Source organism: Primulina tabacum, chromosome 1 (genome assembly GCF_025594145.1).
Source record: "Primulina tabacum isolate GXHZ01 chromosome 1, ASM2559414v2, whole genome shotgun sequence".
Taxonomy (NCBI): domain Eukaryota; kingdom Viridiplantae; phylum Streptophyta; class Magnoliopsida; order Lamiales; family Gesneriaceae; genus Primulina; species Primulina tabacum.
In genome coordinates this window covers 9,999,098-10,023,672 of record NC_134550.1, presented here as the reverse complement: position 1 = coordinate 10,023,672, position 24,575 = coordinate 9,999,098, and the positions used below count along the sequence as shown (strand labels likewise).

The 24,575-nt window shown below is 32.8% G+C and overlaps 1 long non-coding RNA gene across 1 annotated transcript; it reads right to left on the bottom strand.

Annotated features, from left to right (window-relative positions):
* Positions 1-2,582: 2,582 nt before the first annotated feature.
* Positions 2,583-3,624, bottom strand: LOC142517853 (uncharacterized). Its single transcript, XR_012813408.1, has 3 exons — positions 3,422-3,624; positions 2,983-3,353; positions 2,583-2,692 (listed from the first exon to the last, which is right to left on the bottom strand). It is a non-coding gene; the product is annotated as an uncharacterized LOC142517853 (long non-coding RNA).
* Between the last annotated feature and the right edge of the window lie 20,951 nt (positions 3,625-24,575).

Here is a 24,575-nt window from a genome sequence, read left to right as displayed (position 1 = left end):
ATGTTGTTTCAAAGAAGACAGCATTCCTTGATTCAATAATTGTTCCTTCATGCACGTCGCTCATTTCAGATTTATGTACCAAAAATCGATATGCACTACTATTATTTGCATATCCAATAAATATGCAATCTATTGTCTTTAGTCCAATTTTTACTTGTTTTGGTTTTGGCACTTCAACTTTTGCCAAACACCCCCACACTTTTAAATATTTGTAGGAAGGCTTGTGGCCTTTCCATAATTCATAAGAAGTTTCGTCCTTAACTTTGTGTGGTATTTTATTAAGAATGTAGTTGGCTGAAAGGATTGCTTCCCCCCACAAGTTTTGGGGTAAACCTGAACTCAATAACATTGCGTTCATCATTTCTATAAGAGTGCGATTTTTCCTTTCAGCAATACCATTTGATTGTGGTGAATATGGCGCAGTAGTTTGATGAATAATGCCACTTTCGCAACAAAATTCGTCAAATGGTACTCCATATTCTCCACCTCTATCACTACGAATAATTTTTATTCGTTTAGCCAATTGGTTTTCAACCTCATTCTTATAGTGTTTAAACACTTCGAGAGCCTCATCTTTGCTACGTAGCAAATAGACATAACAATACATTGTGCAATCATCAATGAAAGTAATGAAATAATTTTTTCCTCCTCTAGTTTGCACAAACTTCAAATCACATAAATCAGTGTGAATTAACTCTAGAGGAGTTGTATTTCTTTCCACGGATGGAAACGAGGCCTTTGTAAATTTTGCCTCAACACAAATCTCACATTTGTGTTTTTTGTTTACGTCAATTGAAGGCAATAATATCAGTTTTTTTCAATTTTAAGATCGGTTTTTACCCGCTCCAGCACTTGCACCACCGGTTGCAAAATCGCTCCTCTTATTGATGACCTTATATCTTATAGAAGGGGTTTTTTCAACCGGTGGTACAAGTTGAAGAACCGCTTCTATTGTTTATTTTAGGTGCTGTTTGATAATGCTCGTACCCATCACATATTTACAACAGTTTCGAACCGTTTTTGTAGTTGTGTATTTAGGAACCGTTTCAAAGTGTTCTAAAAGGCGTGAAGTGTAAGAACGGTCTTACACCGCTCCTACATGCCATGGATATAAGAGCGATTTGCAACCTTTATTGATGTTGCCAATTAAAGAGCGGTTTGAAACCAATTATACATATTGTGAATATTACAACGGTTTTGGACCGCTCCCATATCTCTGCATTTAGGAGCCCCTTCAAAGCATTCCAAGAGTGCTTTGCAACCGCTATTAATGGTAGCAACTGAAGAGAGGTTTGACACCGATCATACACGTCGTGCATATAACAACTTTAAGAGCGGTTGCAAATCACTCCTATATGGCATCGATATAGGAGCAAGAAATATAGGACCGATGTCAAACCGCTTTGGACACAGTTGGCAATAAGAATGGTTTTCCTCCGTTCCTATACGTTGTCGATATGAAAGTAGTTTTCAAATCGTTCGTAAAACAAAAGATATAGAAGCAATGTTTGAGCCGATATTTTAAAATGATTTTAATAAAATTATTTGGAATTGCTCCCAAATCCAATTTAACAATAATTAACTCTTTTACTGTATTTTATTTAAAACAAATATACATTATTTCGCAAACAATTCATCAACCAAAAAAATAGATAAATAAATATTCATCAAATAAACAATAAAAAAATTCATATTTAATATTTCAATCCACAAAATGAATGTTATCATTAATTAATAAAACACTATTATCCACAAAAAATATCAATAATACTTCCAATTTTTAATATAAAATAACCCAAAATATTTCAAATTCAATGGATAAAATAAAAATGTTTTTCAAATTTCTTCTAATCACTGTTCGACTCTGACATTGATGGAGATCTTCGACTTTCATGTGCATTTTGTGGAGTTTTTGTCTGTTGCTGCATAATATCTGCCATGATAGCTGCCATCTAGAAAAAAAATTAAATTAATACTATGCATTTATATAAGTGCTTTAGAATCAATTCATTATTATTCAATATGTGGCTACCTGTGTTGGTAATAATTCTGGCCCACAAGATCCTCCAGCACTTCCAGTTATCATACTTTGAATGACTCTTGTAAAATTTTGGAGTTGATGTTCATGTATCTGTCTCATCCGCTCCATTTCTTCTAGCCTTTGTTCTTCCATACTTTTCATTTTATCTTCCATTTCTCGTAACTTATTAGTAACATCAGAAGTAAGGAGATTACTCTGTGTTAAAAATAATCTAGACTTATACTGATCTGGGAAAACTTGGCTAGGCAATGCACCGGCTCCTAGACATCGAACCCGACCAGAATGCTCTAGTCCAAATATTTCACTGAAAATATACATATAATTATTATCGTACAATGTATAATTATATTTAAAAAACAAAATAAAATTGTAAATAGACTATAACCAAAATGCATCCTCATGCACTTCTGTTGGTTGTGTTCCTTCGGGCTTGTCTTGGAGATGACGCTGCACCGTATCATTTAGTAAATCCTAACAAAAAAATTTTGTCAATAAAATAAAAAATATTGAGAAGCTATTTCAAAGCGTTGAAACAATTATAACCTCAACTCGTATTGCTTCATCATCAACAAGAGCTCCTCCTTTCTTTTTACTTTGTCGACTCAAATGTAATATTTCAATACGAGTTGGTTTTCTGCCATTTTCTTGAAACTAAACATAGAAAAAAAATATTTTTGATTAAATATGCAAAATTTGTAATAGCCCAAGACTCATCTATATTGAATGATATCATCACAACAATAAAATCTTGATTATATTTTCAAATACTAAGCATGGAAAATGTCTTAACAAAATTTACTACCTAAATCACATATGTTCAATAATAGCTCCCGTATATCTAATCCATACATGCCAAAAGTACACACACAAAAAAAACATGTAATATAATAAATCAATAGTATGCAAATATTCGTGAAGATATTTTATGATCTAATACTTACAAACTTATATTCCAAAGATGCAATATTTGTCCGTCCTTGTGCATGTATCCCTCTTGTTTTACTCCCATTTTCTCGATTTATTCTTGAAGTGCTCTGGAAAAATATAATTATATCAAATTTATCCATAACAAAAAATATATATAAAAATCAATCAAAATAAGAACAACCTCATTAGACTTCCAATAATGACACAAAGTTTGCCATACTTCTGGCGTAAGGTCATGGGCAATGGGGTGAATTGACACAAGTTCCCTTAATGGAATATTTGGATCATAAGAAGTAGCTTTAACTTGGGTCTTCCATCGCCTCCATGAAACTCCCATCATCTGCATCACACTAGCTCTATGTTGATCGAGGATATCAAAACTTGCCTGTGAACATTGAAAAAGTTATAATAATGTTTTGAATTAAGTATGAATTTAAATATTTATCAACTTACTGTTAAACGTTCCCATGCATCATCCAAGCAACGCTTAGGCATTTTTCTCCAATCTGAAAAATCAAGGGGCAAAACATTTCCATTACGAGCAATGGTGCCCACAAAATTGGCAAGCGTCGGCTGCATTTCTCCATAAGGTTGACCTCTTTCGTTAAATGTTACTACTAAACGGTCACCGGGTGCTAAAGAATGAACATCCTTCATAATAGTTTTCCCACGTTTCTTTCGTGATCTTTGGGATGAATGTGTGATCTCGTTGTGACCTAAAAAAATATGCAAAATATAATTATTTTTTTCAAGTGATAAACATAATCAACAATTTATACTGAAAAAATATTTTTAACCTCCTCGATTATGCTCTTCGTTTTGTCTTGACTCCATGGTATTGTTTTGTGTTGCATTGTTTTATGGGTCTAATAATGGATTTGATGAAGTGATTTGTGAGTCGGGCTCATCTTCGTGTCCTCTATTACCCGTATCATCTCTACGAGATCGTCCACTTATATTCCGAAGCAATTTTCGCATTCTTTTATTTGTCATATTTAATATCAAACCTGAAAAATAATGAAAAAATCGCACAAAATAAATATTAAATGTATATAATTAACAAAATGGTAATTTTTTATATTAAAAACTTCTTTGGAGATGCACATACCGCACACACCGAAGGACACTCGAAAATTGAGTGCAATTGATTTCACTGATATTTATTTTTTAGAAATGAAATATTTACACAAAAATTTATAAAACCAAGTATGAAACAAGAACTGAGGCATGTCACCTTAATTTCTAGATGGAAAAGAAAAGAAAACAAATATTGGGGTACACTGCCAACAAAATCGAGGTTCAATTAATAAAAAGAAACATTCAATGCAAACACCATGCAAGAGTTCCTATACAAGCCTCCCACCGCAAACCGTACTCAAATTTCTAGGAGAAGAAAATATGTATAGCCTTCGATCGTTCTAGAAAATTGGATCTGACTGATAATCCCATGTGTTTCTAAATACACGTGACGAACCAAGTATGAAACAAATTATATTAATCTAAAAATTCTCAATTGATCAAGATTCAAGAAAACCGTACAACCATGTAAGGAAGGTTTTACAAATTTTGGTAGTGCAAGAAGTAATCACATACAAGAAAATAAATTACCTCCAAATGCGAAAAGAAAAAGCAATCTTCCGTAGAAAGAAGTGAATGATGAAAGAAGGAGAGAATTTGATAAAAGAGTTGGATGTTTATCTTTTCATATTATCACACTTTAAACTTTAATATGGAGGGAAATGTTTCAGATTAAGGTATTTTAAAATTTTAAATGTATGTTTATCTTTTCAGAATTTTTTTAATTGGAGAAACTTTGGTAGATTATCTTTATCACCACAATTTTTAAAAAGTAGGGAACTTTTTGTGGAGAGATTTTTGTAATTTAAAAATATATATTTTTATTATTTTGACGGTGGAACAAGAATCAAGACAAGCAAGAAGGAAATAAAAAAAGTCAATTGGTTTTTAGTCAACTGAAATTATTTATAGTAGGATTTGAGCTATTACATTCACATATTTCTCCCGAACGAATATTTTTAAAAATGTCAAATATTTTGTCAAATAAAGTGTGCACAAATTTTCCTATTTAATATAATTCAATTGGTTAAATGAAAATTTTGGTGGTAAATGTTATAAGATCTACCGCCAAAATTTTGGCATTTGTGAAATTGAATATACTGTTAAATAAAAATAATCAAAGAAACCAACATCATTATCTAATCAACTTACAAAAATTTCAGATTATATAATGAGTAATGATTTTTATAGATTTATTATATCATTTTCATAAAATATTTGTTTTCTGTAGTACACGTAATTTGACTCGGTCCTTCAAATCTCTCACACTTAGTCATTGCTAATTGTCATATTTTTAATTAAGTAGATAAATAGTCTTTTTAATTGATTAATCAATTTGGATTGAATAGTTAAGAGTAAATTACAATGCACTCTCTAAATCTAAACAAAAAATTCATGTTAGTCATTGTCAAAAAAATTATTTATTTAAACTATTTGATCTACAACAAAATATGTTTGCACTCTCTAAGTCCACATTTATTTTCTTAGATAAAATTCGATACAAAACATTAAAAATACAGTAATAACATATGATATTTGAGTACTAATTTTTTCAGATCTGATATTAATATATGTTTTTTGAGTACTCAAAATACTCATAAAACATATATATCAAATACTAATATTGATTACACATTTGTATTTTCGGATGAAAATTAATACAAAATATTAAAAATAGAGTACTTACTAATATATGATATTTGAATTCAGATATAATAATGATATATGATTTTTGAGTACTTAAACATTTTTATCAAATGTTAGTATTAATAAAGTTGTTCTAAATTTATACTAGATTCAAAATGGATCCCTAAATCGATGTATCACCGATCACTTGGCCTCAAATGGGATGATCAATTTCATAGGTATTGAAAAAACATTATTGATTTTGCGGCAAAAAATGATGTACTTTTTCATATCTTCATGTTTGCTAGAGATATATGCTCGTTCTTTTATCCGTCATCCCACTCTTTTTCTTCACAGAAAAATTCATGCAAGTTCCAACAAAAAAACATTTCTATTTATTATATTCACTTACAAATTTAAGATTCAATCTTTTATTTTTTATTGCTGAGATATACGCTCGTTCTTTTGTGAATCTCATATGAGACCGTCTCATGGATCTTAATCTATGAGACGGGTCAACCCTATCGATATTCACAATAAAAAGTAACATTCTTAGCATAAAAAGTAATACTTTTTCATTGATGACCCAAATAAAATATCCGTCTCACAAATACGACCCATGAGACCGTTTCACACAAGTTTTTGCCATCAGTTTATTATAAACTTTTAATTTAATTTTTCCACCCTTCCAAAAATTTATATAACAATATATATTAAAATTTATAAATACCAAATATAATATTAAAAATAAAATTCCAAATGAATTACAAACTTTTATGGTTAACTGTTCCACTATATTTTCTTTTATTTTCTAAAAAAATAATCATTTTATATATGTTGTTGAGTAACAGTTATCAAAACATGATGTTTTGACCATGAGTGCATTTTAAAATGTTAGATTCGTGGCTATTAGTCATAGTTTTTGATAAATTGACAAAAACTTTAAATTCCGCATTTTTATCGAGTGTAATTATTGACAGATGTCTAGTATAAAAGTGATTGACACGTGGCAAGAGTCCGATCATACACTATATGCCACTTCCTATATGTTTAACAAAAACGCGTTAAAAACAAATTAAACCTCCGAAAACACCAAAAACATATACAAACAAAGCCTCTTTTTGTAACCCAATGCGAGGACGAAAAGTTTAATTGTAAGATTTAATTACATTCAGTTTAACTGATTTTTTAAATTCAAAATAGATACCAAACTGATAAGCTAATTGACCAATAATTTTTTTTAAAAAAAATAACCAAACTATTGATTAAATCGAATAGAATTTCTGATTTAATTGGGTCTGGTCTATTATTTCAATTAAATTGAGCTTTTAGCTCACCCATTGAGGAGATTGTGTTTTTTTTTTAAATTTTGTTTTGTGTTATATTTCCTATTTATTTTGTTTCTTTATGTATCATTGACATGTAATGTATATACATAGTAATATATATTCAGTATGAGTAGTTTTTCAAAATGCTGCTCATAGTAATATATATTAACAAGAGAAATTTGTAGCAGCAATTTATACAAAAAAGTTCTAAAAATATTCAATAGGTATAATTTCAAATTAATCATAAAATAGAGCCACAAAAGCAGTTCATATCACCACGTTTGAGAAAATCGATGCTAAAAATATATAATATGAGCAGTTTACGAAATTCTTCTAATAGTTATATCAGCAAGAGCAGTTTGCACTATATGTATATAAAACAAAAGCTAAAAAGTATTCAATAAATATATTTTAGAAACAATCCTAAAAACTAGAGCAATAAAAGCGGTCCACGACGACGTTTTTGTGAAAACCGTTGTTACATGTCTTCAATATGAGCAGTTTCCGGAATGCTCCTAATAGTTATATCAATAAGAGCAATTTATAAAAGCGTTTTATACGACCAATACTAAAAGTATTTAATAGGTACAATTTCTAAACCCATCCTAAAAAAATAGAGCAATAAAAGCGGGCAACGACACCGGTTCTGTGAAACCGTGGTTAGATATCTTCAATATGAGCAGTTTCCGGAATGCTCTTAATAATTATATCAATAAGTGCAATGTATAGAAACGGTTTATACGACCAATACTAAATGTATTTAATAGGTGCAATTTTCAAATCAATCCTAAAAAAACAGAGCCATAAGGGCGGTCCATGACACAGGTTATGTGAAAACCGCTGTTACATGTCTTCAGTATGAGCAATTTTCGGAATGCTCTTAATAGTTATATCAATAAGAGCAATGTATAGAAACGGTTTATATGACCAATACTAAATGTATTTAATAGGTGCAATTTTCAAATCAATCCTAAAAAAACAGAGCTATAAGGGCGGTCCACAACACCGGTTTTGTGAAACCGCTGTTAAAAATATTCAATTAGAGTAGTTTCCGGAATGGTCCTAATAGCTAAATCAATAGGAGCAATTTATAGCAGCGGTTGATACAAATCGGTACTAAAAATTGCGCGACTAAAGCGGTTATGCGACCACTCCTAAAAGTAAGGAAATAGGAATGGTTTAAGCAAAACCGATTTCGTTGTTCAGTTTGCACGAGCGGTTTTAGAAATGCTCCTCAAAAACCGATTCTAGAAACACTTTTTTTTGTAGTGAGGGTGATTGTTGCCTCGCCCACGGTAAGGTGAAATGTGTGTGTCTAACGACGCCATCTCTCAACAATGGTTGTAAGCAAATGATTATCATAATATTTAATAGGATCACACTGAATGACACCATAGAAGCCCATGCGTGCAAGACATAGGCGGACATAGAGGTGAATCCCAGCATTAAGCAATCTCCAAAGACATTTGTCAGACCGGCGTGGCGAAATTATTGCATCCATGTTTTCAGCGTTGATATTAGTTGATATGTGTCTATCCCGCAAATACAACACATTCTCCGTATTTTCAGCCATCTTGCAAACAAAAAATCATTAGTTAACAAATATTATATTTTATATCAATAAAATTTAACTACATATTTTATAGTAAACGAAATTTATTTGCAATTTTCGGCTAAAAAAAACGTATATGTTGATGAAAAATTGGTAATAAAACTAATTACTGTAAATTAAAAAATTTCTTTTAAAAATCATTAATATTTCATAAAACGTAACAAGTAATTATAAAAAATATATTAGTAATAGTTATTATTAATATAGTAATAGTTATAAAACGTATACATTAGTTATAATAATTTATTATAACATGTCATTATAATAGTTACAAAATAGTTATTTATTGTAACATGTAATTATTAAGTATAGTAATAGTTATAAAATGTTTATAATATTAAAAGTTATTTATTAGTAATAGTTATTTGTTATAAAATGTATACATTAGTAATAGTTATTTATTATAAAAAGTATAACATGTAATTACAATAAATACATGAGTAATAGTTATTATAACATATATATTAGTACGTATACATTTATTGTAATTAAATTAAGTATAGTTATTATTATACAATTAATATTATAATTATTTAAATAATACAATTATTATTATAAATATTAAGTGATGCGTTCATTATTATACAATTATACAATTAATATTAGAATTACTCCAATAATACAATTATAATTATAAATATTACATGATGCGTCCATTATTATACAATTAATATTATAATTATGCCTATAATACAATTTATATTACAACTAATTCCAATAATACAATTAATATTATAATGTTTGTAATTAAATTAATTATACTTATTATTATTACTTAAAACTACTATGATCCGTTTGTGTTCGGTAATTCAACAATTCTAAATTATAGTATTATAATTCCAATAATACAATTAATATTAAAATTGTTGTTATTACTTAACACTACTACAATTAACGAACAATAATAAATATAATAAACAAAAAATAATATCGTTACCTATTAATATTCTGAAAAAATGTCGAAGACTTATGCTAACGAATAAATGAAACTTCTGAAGATCGGTGCTGGAAAACTACGTGCTCTGTGCGGTGCTCCGGTGATCGAAGGAGGTGCTCGGTGATGGAACAGAAAATTAAGGAAAATGAAGAAATATGGAGGAGCTCACGGTGAATGCCGAGAAGGAGATGCGCACCTCATTTTAAAGAGGGTTACCGCTCACGGATTCTTAGAATCCGTGAGCGTTAAATTTTTTTAAAAAAAATTACTGAATCCGGAAATCACATTTCCGGATTGTAATATTTTTACAACTCCACAAATTTTGTTATATTTTAATAAATAAGTTTTTAAAATATATATTTTTTTAAAAAAAACCCATAATGAACGAACAATATAAAATATACTAAACAAAAAAATATTGTTACCTCTTAATATTCTGAAAAATGCAGAAGATTTACGCTAATAATTAAATGGAAAAGTCTGAAGACCGGTGTTGGAAAGAATGTTCGATGCTCGATGATCGAAAGAAATAATTTTGCTCCTAAGTTGCTCGGCTTCGGTGATAAAAAGAAGAGCATCACCGCATTTAAATAGGCAGAAGACCAGAAGGGAGTCACGGGTTTCAATATCCGTGACCCTCTGCCACAGACTCAGAATCCGTGGCAGACTGTCACGGATATTTTGAATTCGTGCTTTAGCGACGGTTTTGCACAAACAATCGTCGATCTCCCTTTTAATTTTTTTTTAAAAAAATTAAAAAAGTTAAAATCCGGACACACGGATTGGACATGGATTCTATCCGTGCCCCCACTTTCTTTTTCTTTTTTTTTTAAAAAATAATAAAAAATATGAACCCGGGACAGTAAGTACCGTATTGTACTAGTTTTACCAACCTTCACAACTTACCAATTTTTACAAAGAAAATATTAAATTATAATATTTAAAAAAAAAAACCCCTTTCAACACCTTGCCTTAAAACTTTTGTGGCTTGTAGGTTGGGGATCAATTATTAATTGCTGGTAATGGTGGCAAGAATATGACCATTCCATTGCCACATATATATTGTGCAATTAATTTTTCAAGGTTTGATGCGTGACAAGCGGGCTCATGTGAAAAGTCCTATTTCTTCAACTTTCATCATTGTATTTCAATCTCTAAAGCACCAATTAAATTAAGAGATATGAAGAAATAACAAATCATAGTTTTTTTTTTAAAAAAAACACCGTCGAAAGCGGGGGTTGGCCAAATTTCTACCTATATATATGCAATAAAAGAGTAGCACAAATAAATTCTAACGGAGAGGGACTAGATCAAGACCTCTGCAAAGGCTAGACAAATGCCAAATCATAACAAAATATAGACAAATTATAACAGAGAGCCCAAAAATCAACACCAAAAAAACACACAAAGTCCAAAAGGGCACCCCGGGCAAGGAGAACTCTGCAGTGAACGTCCATCACATAACGTCCAAAAAAGACGGAAAAACTAAATCAACCAGGATCAGGAGGTCGTCCATAGGGCGAACTCGTCTGAAGTGCCTTCTGCTTGTAATACCGTCGCTACGCGCTGCTAAGAGCACGTATGACTCAAGAGCGGTAAAGATAAACAGAAATCATAGTTTATAACCTCCTTTGGCTCATATGAATAGCTTCCTTATTCGATTAGGAATATTATTACAATCAGAAAAGCATGGTCAAATACTCACCTAACCCTTTGGGACATGCACATTTTGACTAGAAATTACACATATTATTACATGCTACACTTGAAATATTCTTTTATGATGTAATCAAAATGTTATTTATTAAATTATCAAAATATATTTTAACTTTCGTAAAAATACGAAAAACTCACATAATCTAATAATATTAAAATAAAAAAACCTCGAGATAATATTGAAATACCCAAATCGAATTACAGAGAATGCGTGGTGATTGGTAAGTTTTTCAAGGGAAATACACCTATTTTATCGCCTTCTACGGAAAATCAACTTGATATTTTCTAGAAGATTGAATATTATATTTTATTTGTCGACAATCATTTGTTTACGAGAAAGATCTGTATTTTTTTTAATGTAAAATTAACTTGAGCTCAATCATTGAGCAGATATCCTATCCATCGTAGAGCACGGATTCGATTCGCCTAATTTACATCACCATCGTCTGTCAAATTCACACTTATCGTATGTGTGTTAATTCTTTTGTTAATGACTTATTGCCAACCCTTAATTATGATGATTTTGTGATCATAGTGGCGTTTTTGCCAATTTCATTCTTTTACGTAAATTAGAGAAACTGTATATTTACAGACACGGTTACACATTGTTTTTGAGATTACGTTACACAAATTTTGAAATTAAAGTGCATTTGAGATAGTTCGATAATCTCACAAACAACGGATAATTGTAACACTTATTGTACACTAGTTACTCTGCACATGCGATGCGTGTGTGTACAATCTCTTTTTATCATTATCGATGAACTAAAGTGAAATTTGACAAATTATGGAGGGACTAAATTGATATTTGAATTGTTGAAATAAAAAAAATAAAAATAAAAGTGTGTGTTGAAATGAAAAACAAAAAACAAAAGTGTATTATTAGTATCATATAAGGGTAAAATTGTAAGAAAAAATTGGTGTTCTCTCTAGGTAGTTATTAGCATGTCCTCACACTTAATAATATAGTATAGAGTATAGTATAGATAGTATAGATGTAACATAACTCTGGGAATAATATATGTTTATCCAATTTCGTATGACTTGGTGGTGTTTTGAAATTTATGAGTTTAATTGGACTGGGACATCCTGATTTGCACACATGCGAATTACTAATGTGTGTGTGTGTATATATATATATATATATATATAAAAAGAGCATTTTGTGGTACATACTCGTCAGGATTCCGATTCCCTTATTATTACCCTATGGAAAAGAGACATAGTGATTTCTATTAATATTATATTAATAAATGATATAAAAACTGTTTTATTATTAATAATAATAATACAAAAAAGTCACGCAAAATGCCAAAGACACGTGGCAGATGAAAGTGGCTTTTGCGGAAAATAGTCCCACCAACAATTCATGTCAAATGCTGACGGGATTCTTTCGAGGCTCATCCAATTCCATGTCTTTACCCAAAAAAATTATGAAGAGATGATATAACATTTTATAAGATGTTTGCGTGACACTAACGACGGAGAACTTGACATCATTCGATATTTATGCACAAATTTAAAGGTGCAAATAAAAATTAAAGAAAAAATGATTCTATCGGTTATCATAGTGCAAATAAGGGAGAAATAAAGATAAATTTTTAATCATAAACTCAATTTTACATTCATTTTCTGTCATAAAATCGTATTTTTCACTTCCCGATACACACAATTATTTGAATTCACTCCCTATTTCATATTTTATCTCATTTCTCCTTTAATTTGATTTTATTTCCGTTTTTATTTTTATTTCCTCCATTACATCACTTTTATTCTCTTTCTCAATAATTTCTCACGTAAATATCTGACCCATCTCCATCGATTTTCTTGATATAGTTATTGTTATTTGGTAGAATAATGACATTAATTAAATCTAAGTTGGTATATTGTCTGCATGAATTTGTGGTACTATATCTTCGATAGTGTGGTGCACTTTGACACAAAACGTGGTATTTTATAAGCTAAATTGTGGTACAATGAACACGAATATGTGGTATATCTTAACACATACAACGACAATATCATCTCATGAATATCATTTGTCACAAACGTACGATGTCATAACACTTATATTAAAAAGGTTCAAACTAATTTGTACACACTTCTATTGTTCTCCTTGGGAAAAAAATTTGATGATAAAAATATTTGAATTGTGGCAACAAGACATCACAAGGTGATAAGATAATTACGGATTGTCTGATAATTTACGATAAATTATGAAACTAAAACTCAATTTTATATATTATTTCATATCATTGCATTAAATTTGCATATAATACATGATATAGTTATTGTTATTTGATAGAATAATGGTATTAATTAAATCTAAGTTGCTATATAATCTGCATGAATTTGTGGTACTAGATTTTCGATAGTGTGGTACAATTTGAGACAAAACGTGGTACTTTATAAGTTAGATTTGGATTTAGATTTTTTTTTATTTTTAAAATAAAAAATAGTATTTGCTTATGGAGATGAAAATATGATATTATTTCACTATGGAGTGCATAGTTAAAATATAATTACTAGAGACTGAACTTAAAAAAAGTTTTAACTTCGAGTATTTTCCCCAATTTACCGTACAAATAATGGGCCATTGGATTGCAAGTAAGTTTTTTTAAAAAAATAATTTAATAAGGATAAACTTCAAATATTTTATAAATTAAACATATATTTCATTATTTTTTGAAGCACACCCAATTTTTCTCATTTACAAGATCAAATATTTAGGCCATGCCTTCATCAACGTGAATGTATTCGTTTCTGTTGGAGTATCGTTTTCTCATACTTAAAGAGCATATAAAGTTTAAAATTTTTTGTTTTGACGTTCAGAACGTTCCTTGGACGCCGAACAATTTAAAGCATTCATAAGAAGTTTTATAATAGTTTACTTTTGCGTATATAACGCTGACTCCAACTATTCCGGATATTAAACGGAGACAACACTTGTTGTAAATCCCTACGAACGGATATATCTACTTTTTCAATCATCTAATCAGATCTAGAATCAGAAACTAGATTTCTTGTATAGATCATACTAAAGATCTAAACGAAATTTACATCGAGAGTTGATCGCTAAAATTTCATAAATTTGGAGAAATGGCGACGGCACGACGACGGTCGGACGGTGGCATCACGATTGTGATGCGGTGGAAGGTGATCGACTTATGTGGAGAGAGAGGAAGAAAATAGTGGACAAAACTTATATATATATCAAATATTGATTACACATATATAAATTTTTCTTCCTAATCTAATCAGAACTCTCTTTTTATTAGGATACTGTTTTTCACTATTCAAAAACTCTCATTATATATTTTTCAATCTTGAAAATATCATGCATAATAAATTATTATCATCTTTTAATAATACAATATATATGCATATATACACATACATACAAATACATATATATGTATATTTATGCTTTAAATTAAATAATTTTTATTCAATTACTCAATTATATATTAATTAAATAATCTATTTTAGACTATTCTAGACTGTTTCATGAGAATCTTGCACTTATTAGTCACTGCTATTAATGTGTTATTAATTAGTATATTCTAAATTTACTAAATAAATAATAATGAACTCACTATAATCCCGATCGATAATCAGACAACGACGATATATCGATCGTACAAATCTCTTTCACATAATGAAAATGAAAAGTTAGAAAGACAAAAAATTCACTCATCTCTTTTCGACCACTCTCAATTTTGTGAACCTCTTCACTGAAACAGACCATTTCACTCTCATCAATTAACAAGTAGTTAAAGCTAAATCTCACAACTTTCATTGGATGAAATCAACTTATAAACTCCTTTATAAGCAATCTGTTTGATATTCATCAAATTAAAGTCGTCATATTCAACTCCTTGAATTTGACAATCTCAAGGAGAAAATATAATCTAATACTTGTGTGACCTTCAATGGTCCAGAATACATCTAGTCGTTAGTTCACAACTTCATGTGATTCAAAACAACAATGTTCTTATTCGGGCATACCCTCACTAACCCCATTGTTTTCATCAACCATTTAATCAGAAACATCAAAAGTCAAGTCTGGTTACACCATTGGAATCATGATAAGAGCGTCCAATAACATCGCTCTATGATCCTTCGTCCTTAGATCATATACGATTACTGTACCCAAAACTCAAAAGCGAATTTCCTAGAAATCTGTTCATTATTATGAAGCAAAGAAAATGAGTAATAAATATATAAAAATATTTTTTTTATCGTCAAGCCAAGCAAAGGGCATCTTAGGAATAACATGATTGTTTAATTAAGAATTCTATGTCGTTTGGTTGTAGGTGAGATTAATTATCAATCTTTAGTATAACTTAGTATTTTATGTGCATGATAAAATGAGTTTAGTAATAACTGAACCAAACATGGGCTTAGGCTCAAGACCATCTCTTAATCCTACATTATCCCCCATATTTTATGTGCATGATAAAATGAGTTTAGTAATAACTGAACCAAACATGGGCTTAGGCTCAAGACCATCTCTTAATCCTACATTATCCCCCATACCAAACATGACTTAAATTTACTAAATAAATAATTATAAACGCATTATTAACTCAATCGATAATCAGACAGTGTCGATGTATCGATGGCACAATCTCGTTCACATAATGAAATTTTTTTTTGAGCTGGTATATTTTTTGCAGCTGTCAGTTTTGTGAATTTTTCCACTAAAACGGGCAGTTTCAAACTTCTCACTTAATTAGCAGGTAAGTTAAATCCACAACTTCTATTATATGAAATCGACTTATAAACTCTTTTAAGCAATCTGTTTAATCTCCATCAAACTACAGTCGTCATATTCAACTCTTTAAATTTGACACAATGGGAACACATAATCCAATGCTTGTGTGATCCTCAATAGTTCATGAATACATATAGCCGTGAGTTCACAACTTAATGCGGTTCAGAACAACATTTGTTCATATTCGATCTTACCATAATTAGACCCATTTTTTCCATCTACAATTTGATCTAGAATGTCAAAACTCAAGTCTGAATACACTATTCGGATCATGGTAAGAGCATCTAGTAGAATCACCTCATGATCCCGTAAGTATCACTGATAGTGCCTGCAAGAACCTTAAGTTATAATTAACCTACAGTACGATCTCTTTAACTCATATATCCTGGTCGAATCTGTAATCATTATTCATTAGCATATCAAGAATTTCAAATGAATTCGAAAATCATGTGGTATGTCTTTGAATAATAATATTGACATGGTATGTGCAACTTAGGAAACACATTTTCAAAATGCACATGTCTTATTCTATCCAGAAATTCATTGCACTATTAACTCATCAAAGCATGTAGGATATTTTCACCCGAATATGAGTGCTAAATCCCCGTCTACAATGTATTGACTCCTACGTATTTCAAAACTACATGGAGTCGGTAAATGGATCAAAGTGCATGCTAGTACGTAGAGCATCCGCTTTGTATAAGGTCAGATGACTAATATTGTACAACCATAACTTCGGATTATTCCATTCGATAAATGATAACTATTTGGAAAGTCCGAGAGAAGATTGTTCAGTACATCATCAAATGATCACTCATCTGTATGAATGTACATCTCCGTACCCTTACCAATGAAATATGATGTTTACATCACATATGCTAGTCTTAAACTCGAGCGATCTTTATCTTTATTTCAGGAGGCTGAATCAACTAGTAATCGGTTTAGAATATATAATATGTTTCCTAATGAGTTTCATGATCTTACGTCGAGAGGCAGACCTTATGTACTTATTATATATTCAAAAACTTTATTTATGCAGCTTGCATTAGTATACAAATAAAATAAATGTCATAATTGGATAAATATATAAAATAATATTAAAATAAAAATTATTTTTACATTAAAAATCAATAAAGTTCAACTCACAAATTAGGTCGTTGGACACTTACTCTAACAATTTCATCACTAATTATATCATTATTGTAAATCATTGGTGGGACTATACATATTATAATAGGTGAATAAAAAAATATTGATTTAGGTTGAAACGTTTGGAATGAGTTCGCTAAAATGTTTCGAAAAAATATACTGTGAAATATTATTTACGTTATTTTTGTTTATACAATCCGATATCTTATGTCTTAGGCTCTAACACTCGTCACCAAGTTAATGATCCTCGGCGAGAACGATTTTGTACTGAAAATTGATGGAATTTTTATATTACTTTTTGAAATAAATGAATATCATGTTATATGTTAGTGATGTCATAATGCACATTAAAAATTTTAAATTATAAAAAAAATTGTGAGACGATTTCACGAGTCAATTTTATGAGACAGATCGCCTATTTATTAGATCTCCCATTAAAAAGTGTCATTTTTATGCCAAAAATATTATTTATTATTGTAAATATAGATATAGTTGACATATCTCACAAAAAAAATATATTGTTAAATTATATAATGCATTTTAATATTTTAAAATATAGTTTATTAAATATAAATATAATTAAATAATTAATTGTGGAATGTGTAGTATATATTCATTTTCACAAAAACGTATGTGAAATGATTTTACAAGTCAATTTTGTGAGACAGATTTTCAGTCTGACCCGATCATGGAAAAATATTATTTTTTATGCTTAAAAATATTTTTTTCACTCTAAGTATGAATCAATTTGACTTATCTCATGAAAAAAAATCCGTGAAATCGTCTAAAAAAAACTTATTAAATTTTTTTGTTTATATGATTTCCAAACATTTGCTTGATTTTAGATAATATATTAAAAAATAACATTCATTAATGGAAAAAAGAAAATTAGATGTAATTAAACACAACGTGTAAGGACCGTGTATCGTGTTATCGTAAATCTTAAGTGATTATCGATAATTTATGAATTTGATATGTGATTATACATTTGATGTATATTATGATAATGAAATTAGGAAATGAATATTGTATATGAATTGACGTTGTAAGAGCTCGATTGGAAATGCCGGACGCCAATATAGTACAAAAATAAATAATTGTACAGAACGAGTGGCGCCCGGGCGGTAGAAAATTACCGCCCGAGCGCCAATGTAGAAATTTTGAGTCTTCGGACAGAACATGCCGTGCCCGAGCGGTAATTTTTGACCGCCCGAGCGCGATGCATTTGAAAGTCGGGGCAGAATGTCTCGCACTCGGGCGCGAGAATTCTACCGCCCGAGCGCCGAAGCGGTGGAAGATAAGAATGCTTTCTTTCTTCTTTTCCTTCGTCATTTCATTTCAGCAACTTCGAGGGAAAGTTAGAGAATTCGATTTCTTTCGTCCGAATCGACTTCGAAACGCTGTCTAAACGCGAAACAAATTATATATTTGTGATCTTCGCGTCGAGGGCTTCTAACTGAGGTAATTTTCTTCTAGTTCCAGCAGCTTGAAAGATCAAAGTGCTGGAATAGCATGTATTTGAAGTTGAATTTCTGATATGTAGTAGAATAACCGACAAGAAACTTGTATTCGAAGTCGGAATTGAATTATGATATGAATTTGATTTGATATGAATTTTTGAAGTTTCAAATGATATTTGAAACTCATATTAATGATTTTGGAGTATTTTATTGATTGGAATGAGTATGTTATTGATGTAGATAAAGTGTAATATCAATATCTTCAGGCTACATCAACTGAAAACGAAGAATTGAGGTATGTTGCGACCGGATAACATACGACAGGTATCTGTATTATATGATATATGTTGGATTGATTTGATTGATTGGATTGAGAATATGTGTCTATATGCCTACTTGTTGATTAATGTGGCATACATGACATGGAGAATTGAATATCGATGTATAAAATAAATGTTTTGTTAACACACATCATTTTATGCATACATCGATACATGACATGCACGTTGAGCTATGATCCTTGGATACCTTGATATGATTGGATTGGATTCCGGGGTTTGTGAACACAATCGCTATGCCGGTATTATATGACCCGTAAAGTATAGACAATTGTGGCCCCATATGATTGGATATGAGATTTGGGATTTGATGGCGCTTTGCCGACGCTATCATACGAGTATCCCATATTGGCCGGTGTGCCAGCTCGAGCATTGATTTGATAGCGATTCGATTGATTCTGACATGTGCTCAGTGGATGGGCATTTGACCCGATACCTCCACGACATACATGCATTGCATACCATATATCATTGCTTAGATATCTGTGGTATATATGATTGGTTGTTCCATACGGAGCTTTGCTCACCCCCAAGGGGGGCTGTTGTTGTCTTTGTGTGTGGACAATGGCAGGTACTCCAAGATATCAGGAGACCGGAGAGGGTACTTCTGGAGGGAGCCATAGCTTGGGCTGAGGTTTTATGTTTTATCTTGTTCTCAGTATATATGTATATGTATCTATATACCGGGGCATGTCCCGAGAATGTGAGTTGTTTGTATATGATAGATTTTGATTTCGTGTGGGCATGTTTATGACGTGAGATGAGATACTATTTTAGTATTCAAATAAAAAGATTTTGGCTCGTCGTAAAGAAATTTTAAACTCGTTTTCTGCTGTAATTAATTAACCCTAATCAAAGTGCATTGTAATAACGATTAGGAGCTAAGGTCCCCACACTAAATGGTATCAGAGCATAGCTGGGAATGCTCGATTGAGTTTTGTGTACACTTGAATAGGCACAAATGAATTGTGCGCTTGTGTTTGAATTATTTGTATTACTTGCTCCTACTTGATTTGATTCGAGTAAGTATCTAATGAGATTGATGATATGAGATGATGAGATTATGAAATTGTGATATTCATCTTTTGATTTGTAGATGGATCCCACAAATGAAACTGCGAGTAGCATTACTGAGAGGATTGTTGGACAATTTGAAGGATTGTCCATGGATGTAGTGATGGCTCGATTCCAGGATCTGAAACCACCGAGGTTCTTTGGCACTGAGAGTGCTGAAAGAGCTGAGGCCTGGCTAAAGGATATCGAGCACCTGTTTAATATTGTTGAGTATTCTAAGGCTCGGAGACTGAAACTTGCTTTGTATCAGCTGAAAGACCGAGCTAAATCTTGGTGGGAAGCCGCTGAGATTGGACTGAAGGAAGCCGGGATTGAAGTCACATGGGATGTCTTCAAGGCCCAGTTTTTGGAGCAGTATTCTCCTCCATCTTATTATACTGCACAGGAGAATGAATTTAATAATCTGCAGCAGGGAACGATGTCTGTTGCAGAGTATGCTTCGAAGTTTTCTACTTTACTGAAGTATGCACCTCACGTAGCTGGGAATGCGAGGGCAAAATATAACAGATTTGTAAATGGATTACATCCTGTCTTATATACTTATGTTTTTTCTGGATTGCCTACCAGCTACGCAGAGACAGTTGAACGAGCCAAGGCAGCCGAGGCTGGACTTAGGAGAGGAGGTCAACAGTATACTCCTCCACCTCCGGTGTCAGCTCAGCAGCCTACTTTGAGGCCGAGAGGTAAGAAGTTTAAGAAGACTGGTTCTGTTTCTTCGTCTTCTTCGAGCTCTAGTGGATCACAGCGAGGGAGTCCTGTGATTGCACCCTATTGTAGCCATTGTGGGGGTAAACATACTATCAAGCAGTGTCGAGGTATGTTTGGTACTTGTTATCAATGTGGGCAGGAAGGCCATTTCTCTCGAGTATGTCCGAACAGGGGTACGACTTCTGCTCAACCCCAGCCAGGATTTAGAGGTGGCCCTGGTATGACGAGACCTACTGTTCCTGTTCCATCATTTCAGCAGTCGAGTGTCCCACGTTATCGAGGACCGGGTGGTCAGAGTACCCAAGTTCCTCCTCAAGTGAGAGTGTATGCCATGACTGAGGATCAGGCGAGAGAAGCTCCTGGAGGCGTGATTGCAGGTATTTGCACGCTTTGCGATTATCCTGCACGTGTTTTATTTGATACAGGAGCATCTCATTCATTCATATCTCATGCATTTGTTGCATCTCACGATATTGAGTGTACCCCGTTGTATGACACTTTGTCGATAGCCACGCCAGCAGGGAAGATTATTTTGTCTGAAAAAGTTGTGCATAATTGTGTATTAATATATGAGGATAATGTGATGTTCTTGAATTGGATTGTCCTCCCAATGCACGACTTTGATTGTATTGTTGGCATGGATATCTTGATGACGAATCGAGCTACTGTTGATTGTTGTCATGGAGTGGTTCAATTTCGACCGATTGATGGACCAAAGTGGAATTTTTATGGCAAGGGTTCCCAAGCCAAAATTCCATTGGTATCTTCCTTGGAAATGTCCCGATTGTTGACTAGCGGAGTTGAAGGTTATCTTATCTACGCTATTGATATTTCGAAGAAGGAGTCTTCTTTATCTGAGATTCCTGTTGCGAAAGAATTCCCAGATGTATTTTCCGATGAGATTCCTGATTTTCCTCCTCATCGAGAAGTTGAGTTTAGTATTGATCTTGTGCCGGGGATTGCGCCTATTTCGAAAGCTCCTTATCGCATGGCACCATTGGAATTGAAAGAATTGAAAGAACAATTACAGGATCTTCTCGATAAGGGATATATTCGACCGAGTGTATCACCTTGGGGAGCTCCAGTTTTGTTTGTTCGAAAGAAAGATGGTACGATGCGAATGTGTATTGATTATAGGCAATTGAATCGGGCTACTGTGAAAAACAAGTACCCACTTCCTCGTATTGATGATTTGTTTGATCAGCTTCAAGGTACTTCTGTATACTCGAAGATTGATCTTCGTTCTAGGTATCATCAAGTACGAGTTCGAGACAAAGATGTGCCCAAAACTGCTTTTCGTACGAGGTATGGCCACTATGAATTTCTGGTTATGCCTTTTGGTCTTACGAATGCTCCTGCTATCTTTATGGATTTAATGAATCGTGTCTTTCGAGAATATCTTGATCGATTCGTTATTGTATTTATCGATGATATTCTTGTTTATTTGAAATCGAAAAAGGAGCATGCTGAACATTTGAGACGGTACTTCAAACTCTTCGTACTAGTCATTTATATGCCAAATTGTCCAAATGTGAATTTTGGATGGACAGAGTGGTATTTTTGGGCCACGTCATTTCAAGACATGGCATATCTGTTGATCCTGCTAAGGTCGAAGCTGTATTGAATTGGCCGAGACCTACGAATGTTCCTGAGATCCGTAGCTTCATGGGTTTGGCTGGATATTATCGTCGTTTTATTGAAGGATTTTCGAAAATAGCTAAACCTATTACTCAACTGACACAGAAGAATCAGCGATTCATTTGGTCAGATGAATGTGAAGCTAGTTTTCTTGAATTGAAGACGAGATTGACCACAGCACCTGTGCTTACTATTCCCTCAGGTACCGGAGGATTTGTGGTATGTACAGATGCGTCTGGTAAAGGTTTGGGCTGTGTTTTGATGCAACATGGAAAAGTGGTTGCTTATGCATCTCGTCAATTGAAATCTCATGAAACACGTTATCCTGTTCATGATCTCGAATTGGCCGCCATTGTGTTTGCTCTGAAAATTTGGCGCCATTATTTGTACGGAGAAAAGTTTGTTATATATTCGGACCATAAGAGTCTGAAATATCTCTTTTCTCAATCTGATTTGAATATGAGGCAACGCAGGTGGATGGATCTCTTGAAGGACTTTGATTGTGAGATTCAATATCACCCTGGATCGGTGAATGTTACTGCGGATGCCCTTAGTCGGAAAGTTTATGATTCTGTTTTAACTTCTGTTTGTGTCGCCAATGCACATGAGGATATTTGTACTTCTGGCTGGACTTTTCACTCGAATTGGAATTCTGTTACTGTCTCAGCATTGCAAATTGAGCCGAATTTGATATCGAAGATACGAAAGGCCCAACGAAGCGATGCTCAGATCCAAAAGTCGAAAGAACTGGTATCGGCAGGACATCAATCTGGATTCCAGATTTCTTCTGATGGTTCTTTACGACTTAATGGTCGGCTGGTAGTCCCTAATGATTCTGATTTGAAATCTGCTCTTCTTCATGAAGCACATTGTAGCAAATACAGTATTCACCCTGGAGGTCGGAAGATGTATTTGACATTGAGACCTCAATTCTGGTGGAAACGTATGAAGAAGGACATTGCTGAGTTTATTTCGAAATGTCTTGTCTGCCAGAAAGTAAAAGCCGAGAGAATGAAACCGGGAGGATCGCTCCATAGTCTTGAAATCCCGAAATGGAATTGGGAACATATCGCTATGGATTTTGTGACTTATTTACCTCGTTTGCCCAAGGGCTGTGATGCTATTTGGGTGATTATTGATCGGCTTTCGAAATCTGCGCATTTTATTCCGTATGAACGGACTTATCCTTATAAGAGAATGGCCCGTTTATACATTGAGAATGTTGTGAGACTGCACGGTGTGCCAGTCTCGATTGTATCTGATCGTGATCCCAGATTTGCTTCTAAATTCTGGGGTAGTTTTCAGAAGCGATGGGTACGCGTTTGGCTATGAGTACTGCTTATCATCCTCAAACTGATGGCCAGACCGAGCGTACGATTCAGACTCTAGATGATATGTTGCGTGCGATTGTGATGGACTTCAGAATGGGATGGCAAGATGCCTTACCATTGGTCGAATTTTCTTATAATAATAGCTTTCAGACGAGTATCGGTATGGCACCGTTTGAAGCTCTATATGGGAGACAATGTAGATCACCGTTATTCTGGGATGAGATTGGTGAGAGACAATTGACTGGACCTGAAATGATACAGGAAATGAACGATAAGGTTCAGTTGATTCGGCAGCGGATGAAAGCTGCTCAGGATCGTCAAACGAGTTATGCGAATAAACGAAGACGACCCTTGGAATTCCAGAAAGGTGACAGAGTGTTTTTGAAAATATCTCCCTTTAGAGGTACGGTTCGATTTGGTATGCGAGGGAAGTTATCTCCTCGATATGTTGGTCCATACGAGATTCTTGATCGAGTTGGTGATCTTGCGTATCGATTGGCATTGCCACCAGCTCTATCTGTCATTCACGATGTGTTTCATGTTTCTATGTTGAGGAATTATGAACCCGATCCATAACATGTACTTGCACCTGATGAGGTTGAACTGGATCCTTCTCTTTCCTATGTTGAACAACCTGTTCGCATTATGGATCGAAAGGAAAAGATATTGAGAAACAAATCGATTCCTTTAGTACGAGTGCAATGGACACGACATGGTGTTGAAGAATCAACGTGGGAATTGGAGAGCAAAATGCGAGATTCATATCCGCATTTGTTTGATTCTATAACATCTGTTCCATTGTATTCGATGTATTCTGATCCTTTTACTGATTTTAG